At 48.0% G+C, this 5,571-nt stretch overlaps 1 long non-coding RNA gene across 1 annotated transcript; it reads left to right on the top strand.

Moving 5' to 3' along the window:
* The first annotated feature begins 1,155 nt into the window (after window positions 1-1,155).
* LOC120993161 lies at window positions 1,156-4,478 on the top strand. Its single transcript, XR_005777147.1, has 3 exons — window positions 1,156-1,329; window positions 4,137-4,254; window positions 4,459-4,478. It is a non-coding gene; the product is annotated as an uncharacterized LOC120993161 (long non-coding RNA).
* Window positions 4,479-5,571: the final 1,093 nt, after the last annotated feature.

The following is a 5,571-nucleotide window of genomic DNA, read 5'->3' as shown; positions in this document are numbered from 1 at the left end:
AGATAATACAAACGGATCCGTTCTGGACGGTTGCATTATCTGAATGGACCCGTCCATGACTGATCCGCGCAAAACGCGAGTGTGAAAGCAGCCTTACATGGTTGTCCAGGAGTCGTGAATGGCAGACCTACCTATGATACATGCCTCGTCACAAAACTACTAGAAAGGCTGTCACCCATGTAAGGTGGAGCTGTAGCATCAGCCGTACGGTCTGTGACCCGGCTCTCCGGTTTATTAGCTGGTGGTGCCATGTTCCCTTCTAGTTCGGAGCATTGGCCTCCTACCCTCTATTAATTTTGGTTTGGTGTATGCCGCATTTGTGATGGCTGATTGCTGCCAATAAAACAATTAGCGGAGACGAGCCCCCCGGGAGCCTGGCAGAGGTTGCTTCAGTTCCCTCCTCATTGTAAAACGAATGTTCTGGTGTCGGTGACCGGGTATGACATCCTCTATAGAGGACTATGAGAAATATCCCTAAACCGCACAGCACTGCCAGGTTTGTGGGAGCGTGGCTGCCGAAAACCTTGTCTGCCTCCAGTATTACTGCATATTGGCACGGTTTTGTGGACATAATCAGTCAATTTAAAAACCAAGCTGATTTGTGGTGAAACCACCTTCCATCATGGTTTTCGGCTGTGCCATTGGCAGCTACATGTGCTCCCATCCTTAAGAAGACCTGTCGGCGGATACTGCTTCCCATTGAAATGAATCAGAGGTTATTTTGAGGGATTTTTGGAGCAGATTTTGAGGCAGAAACACTCCCAAAATCAGTGCCAAAAACTCATTGTGAACTGGCCCCAAGAGTCAGGACCAAATTGTGATGTGTAGTCGACTGGATCAGATCATGTCCAGAACGCTGGTCTTGTGGGGTCCTTCCATTGTATAATGGTTCATTTACCAAAAGTGGTCTGAGGAAGCAGTGATGGGGCCATGGGTATCCAAGACTCAATGATATTTTGGAGGTAAAGGCAAGTCTGCCTAGTCCTATCACACAGAAGAGATGCTGTAGAGAAAATTGCTGACAGCGTTACTGCTGGCGATGATAGAAAGGTGTCAGGACACAACAGCTTGATGTGTATGTATCTAACCGCAGACCAGCCAGAGCACCCATGCTGAGCCCAGTGCCATCAGAACCATAGCAGTGGAAGAGGCGGCCTAGTCTAAGGAATCACATTACCTCATGTAGACAACTGGGTGTGTGTGTGCATCACTTGCCTGAAGAAGAGATGGCACCATAGGAAGAGGGCGGCATGCTCTGAGGAATCACATTACATCATGTGGAGGGTCGGGTGTGTGTGCATTACTTACCTGGAGAAGAGATGGCACCAGGTGCACTATGGGAAGAAGACGACCTGGTCTGATGGATCACATTACATCATGTGGAGGGCCGGGTGTGTGTGCATCACTTACCTGGAGAAGAGATGGCACCAGGTGTACTATGGGAAGAAGACGACCTGGTCTGAGGAATCACATTACATCATGTGTAGGGCCGGGTGTGTGTGCATCACTTACCTGGAGAAGAGATGGCACCAGGTGCACTATGGGAAGAAGACGACCTGGTCTGATGGATCACATTACATCATGTGGAGGGCCGGGTGTGTGTGCATCACTTACCTGGAGAAGAGATGGCACCAGGTGCACTATGGGAAGAAGACGACCTGGTCTGATGGATCACATTACATCATGTGGACGGCCAGGTGTGTGTGCATCACTTACCTGGAGAAGAGATGGCACCAGGTACACTATGGGAAGAAGACGGCCTGGTCTGATGGATCACATTACATCATGTGGACGGCCAGGTGTGTGTGCATCACTTACCTGGAGAAGAGATGGCACCAGGTACACTATGGGAAGAAGACGGCCTGGTCTGAGGAATCACGTTACATCATGTGGAGGGCCAGGTGTGTGTGTCACCTTTAGAAGAGATGGCACCAGATGCACTATGGGAAGAAGGCAGCGTGGTCTGAGGAATCACATCTGTAGTGCCCTGGAGCAGGGATACTTTGAAGTCTGATCATTTGTGTCCTTGTTTTCCTTATGCAAAGTGATCAACTTTTTACTTTATTTCACTTGAAAGGGTTAACGTGCACTGTTCAGTACTGTCTAACTACATTTTATATGTTATACAGTATAATATATCCTGTTCATTTGCACTGTATTTGTGAGGCTCTGTGGAAAGGGTTAATGAATACTGAGAGACTGTTAGATCTTTGATGATGATGATATATAGTCTTGTGTACACGCAGTCTTACCCTTCGGGCCTCGATGCGCTTAGCTGACTAATTCAACAGGGAGGAAAAGAAGAAGGCAGGACACTTTGCCATGGGCCACAAAGGCCTAGAGAATGAGGCACCTATTCCAGAGACAAATTTCCTAGCACTTATCAAATGGAGAGTCAAGAAAAAGGGGAGGAAGGTAGAGGGATCTCAAGGTTCAAAGGGTTCGGACGAGATATAGAGAATGTGAAGAACACAATTTAATAAATGTGGGGAAAAAGTATCTTTAAAATAAAAGAACATTACCAACCGTGAATTTATAGACTAAGATTTAAGAAAACCCCCAAAATTATATAAACCAAATAAGTGTTATATAGGAAGATCAAACGCCTGTTTGAAGAGTAAGGTTTTCAGTGCACGTCTGAATGAGAGAAGACTGGGAATCATTTTCAGGGCCAGAGGTAGGTGGTTCCAAAATCTGGCCCCTTGAGCCGAAAAGGATCTACCTCCACGTCTGATCTTATTAACTTGCGGGATGTTAAAATTCGCAGAGTTACTAGACCTCAATGTCCTCAACGGGGCGTACCTGGTGAATTTACGTCGCAGGTACAAGGGCCCCACACCATGGAATACCCTATGCATGAAGCATCCAATCTTGACCATCACCGTTGTTGGACGAGGGGCCAGTGCAAGGCATTAAGAGAGGGAGTGATATGCTCTCGGCGGGCAGCACCCGTTAGGAGCCTTGCTGCGGCATTCTGCACAAGTTGAAGTCTATGCAAGTTCTTCTTAGGGAGTCCCATGTACAAGGCATTACAATAGTCCAACCGACTGCTGATCGCTGCTCCGATCAAGGCTTTCCTGAGAGGGGATTCGATGTATTTTAAGATCCTCCTCAGAAGTTTCAGCTGGTAGTGGCAGGTACTAACCACCTGATTTATCTGAGGGGCCAGGGTTAATCTGGAGTCCAAGACCACTCCCAAGTCCCTGACCTGGGTGGCTGTCTCAGGGACAGGTCCAAAAGACAATGGCCATTGGGGTGCTGAGGGTGTAATTTTCTGGTCACTGAATGTAATACATTCAGTTTTGGTGCCATTAAGCTTTAGATAATTGGCATGAGCTTTAGCTTTAGATAATTGAATGAGAAGCTGGTAATTTTCCACAGCTGCCATAGGCTTTAAAGAAGGCCATGTTTTGGAGGGAAAATGCCAGACGTTGTTTACCACTAAAATCGGACAGACTGACCTTCTCGTTTGGCTCTGTTTTGTCTGGAAAAACTGCTGTGTCATTGCCATTGAAGCTGTAATGTAAGTCTATGAGAGACGGGAGCTGAAACATTGTATCAGTTTGTGCTGAGTTTCTCCGCTCCACTCCTCCCACTAAAAGGTTCGAGTCTAGGTAAAACTGTATATAACGAGAGCAGTCAGAGCCCCTAGTGTTCTGCAGTTAGGGACCGGTGCTTGGAAGAGGGGACTCTGCCAGACTACTGAGTGACCAGAAGAAGACGCTGAGATGGGGGCGCTGAGCCAGAGACCCTGGGTTACCAGTCCTGTGACCAAGGAGCCACCCGGACTACTGAGCTATAGACCGTGGGCCCTTGACCAGGATGCCAGCCTTCTGAGAGAGAGGGACAGCTAGCTCAGGTCTTTCCTCAGCATCAAACACTTCTGCCAGGGAGGAGACTGGAGAAGCCGGCCCTATGCCTCGTCTGTATTGTTTTGCACCTGAATCCCTGGTTTACTGCAGACCCTGACTCTCTGTACTTATTTCCCATTGGTGTGCACCACGCCTTACTGTCCCTTCTGGAGAGCCACAACACGTGGTGACACCTCAACGGTGTAGAGGGGACCCAGCATAGCGTTGGGGCCACCCCAAATCTCGCCACTGTACATCATATGTATGCTCGGTGTGTGGCAGCAGGTGTACTATGGGAAGAAGATGGTCTGGTCTGATGGATCACATTACATCATGTGGAGGGCCGGGTGTGTGTGTCACTTACCAGGGGAAGAGATGGCAACAGGTGCACTATGGGAAGAAGGTGGCCTAGCCTGAGTAATCACGTTAGACCACGTGGACGGCCAGGTGTGTGTGCGTCACTTACCTTGCGAAGAGATGGCACCAGGTGCACTATGGGAAGAAGGCAGCCTGAACCGATGGATCACATTGCATCATCTGGAGGGCCGGGTGTGTGTGTTTCACTTACCTGGGGAAGAGATGGCACCAGGTGCACCATGAGAAGAAGGCGTCTGGTCTGAGGGATCAACCAGCTTACTGGATGTAAAAGATGTGCTGCTAACATGGAGGTGCGGATACCACAGGACTCTTTCAGACGTCTTTTTATGTATAATTTTATTAAAGTTTTTTTCTTTCCATTTTACAAATTGCAGACCAGCAAACATCTACTGATAAGAACATTTGGTCAGAAATTACAGACAGCCAATATGAAAGATAACTGGCCGGCATCCAGGCAGCATACCCTTCAGTTGCTCTTGTAAGTGGCATGCTGTCATTGTGAAGGGCGATGTCACCAGGCAGATTTCTTGATAATGAACTGTTTTCTTCTTGTTTTCTATGTCTTGCAGAGGACTATTACACAGAATCGCACCCCAGTTCTTGGCCTTGTACTTGCTGTGGATTATAGATGCCAGTACAGGTACAGTAACTGTAGTGTGGTACTACTGGCTCCACGGCACGTATAATGGCACACTAAGGGTGTTATACTCCTTTAGTAGCTTCCCGCAGAGCAGCCTGCGTGTTACTGGGCAGGAACCCTTGGGTCGCCGTCACATGCGCCAGATTTTGTTGTAGACATTTTTTGAGAACGACAGTTCCGTTCACCTGTATAGGGCTTGCAGAAAGCCATGCGCTTCCCACCAAAACAGCCCCATTCAGATGATTGACACAAATTCTTAGTTGCAAAAATTTTCTGCAACAAAATCTGCAGTGTGTGAAGGCATCCTGAGTGTAGCCATGAAAATCTGCAAATCATTCTCTTGAGGTCAGATAACTGGGCCCAAGGGTTCTAGGGCAGTGTACACCGATCCAGTAACATCAGCACCTTTCTAATATTAAGTACTCGTGAGTGGCCACGAATCATGCCCAGCTCTGCCAGGGAAAAGAGCCTGGTAGGACTTCTGCTACGTCCAAACCTGTACATAGGATGGCACAAAGGGCTTTTCCTGATATTAGCCGCTGGAGGAGTATATCTGCCCCTCCTCGTGTATTTGGGGTCCTCTGTGCAACCCTTATACCAAAGCGTAATGACAGTGATTGGAAAAAAAAAAACCTCACTTGCCTTTCAAAATGCACTCCGCTCCAGCAACGTGGCTCCTGTGGGCTGGAATTAACAGACGCC

The sequence above is a fragment of the Bufo bufo genome, chromosome 3 (genome assembly GCF_905171765.1).
Source record: "Bufo bufo chromosome 3, aBufBuf1.1, whole genome shotgun sequence".
NCBI classification, from domain to species: Eukaryota; Metazoa; Chordata; class Amphibia; order Anura; family Bufonidae; genus Bufo; species Bufo bufo.
The sequence above is the reverse complement of the archived record's forward strand: the minus strand, read 5'-3'. Positions and strand labels throughout refer to the sequence as shown.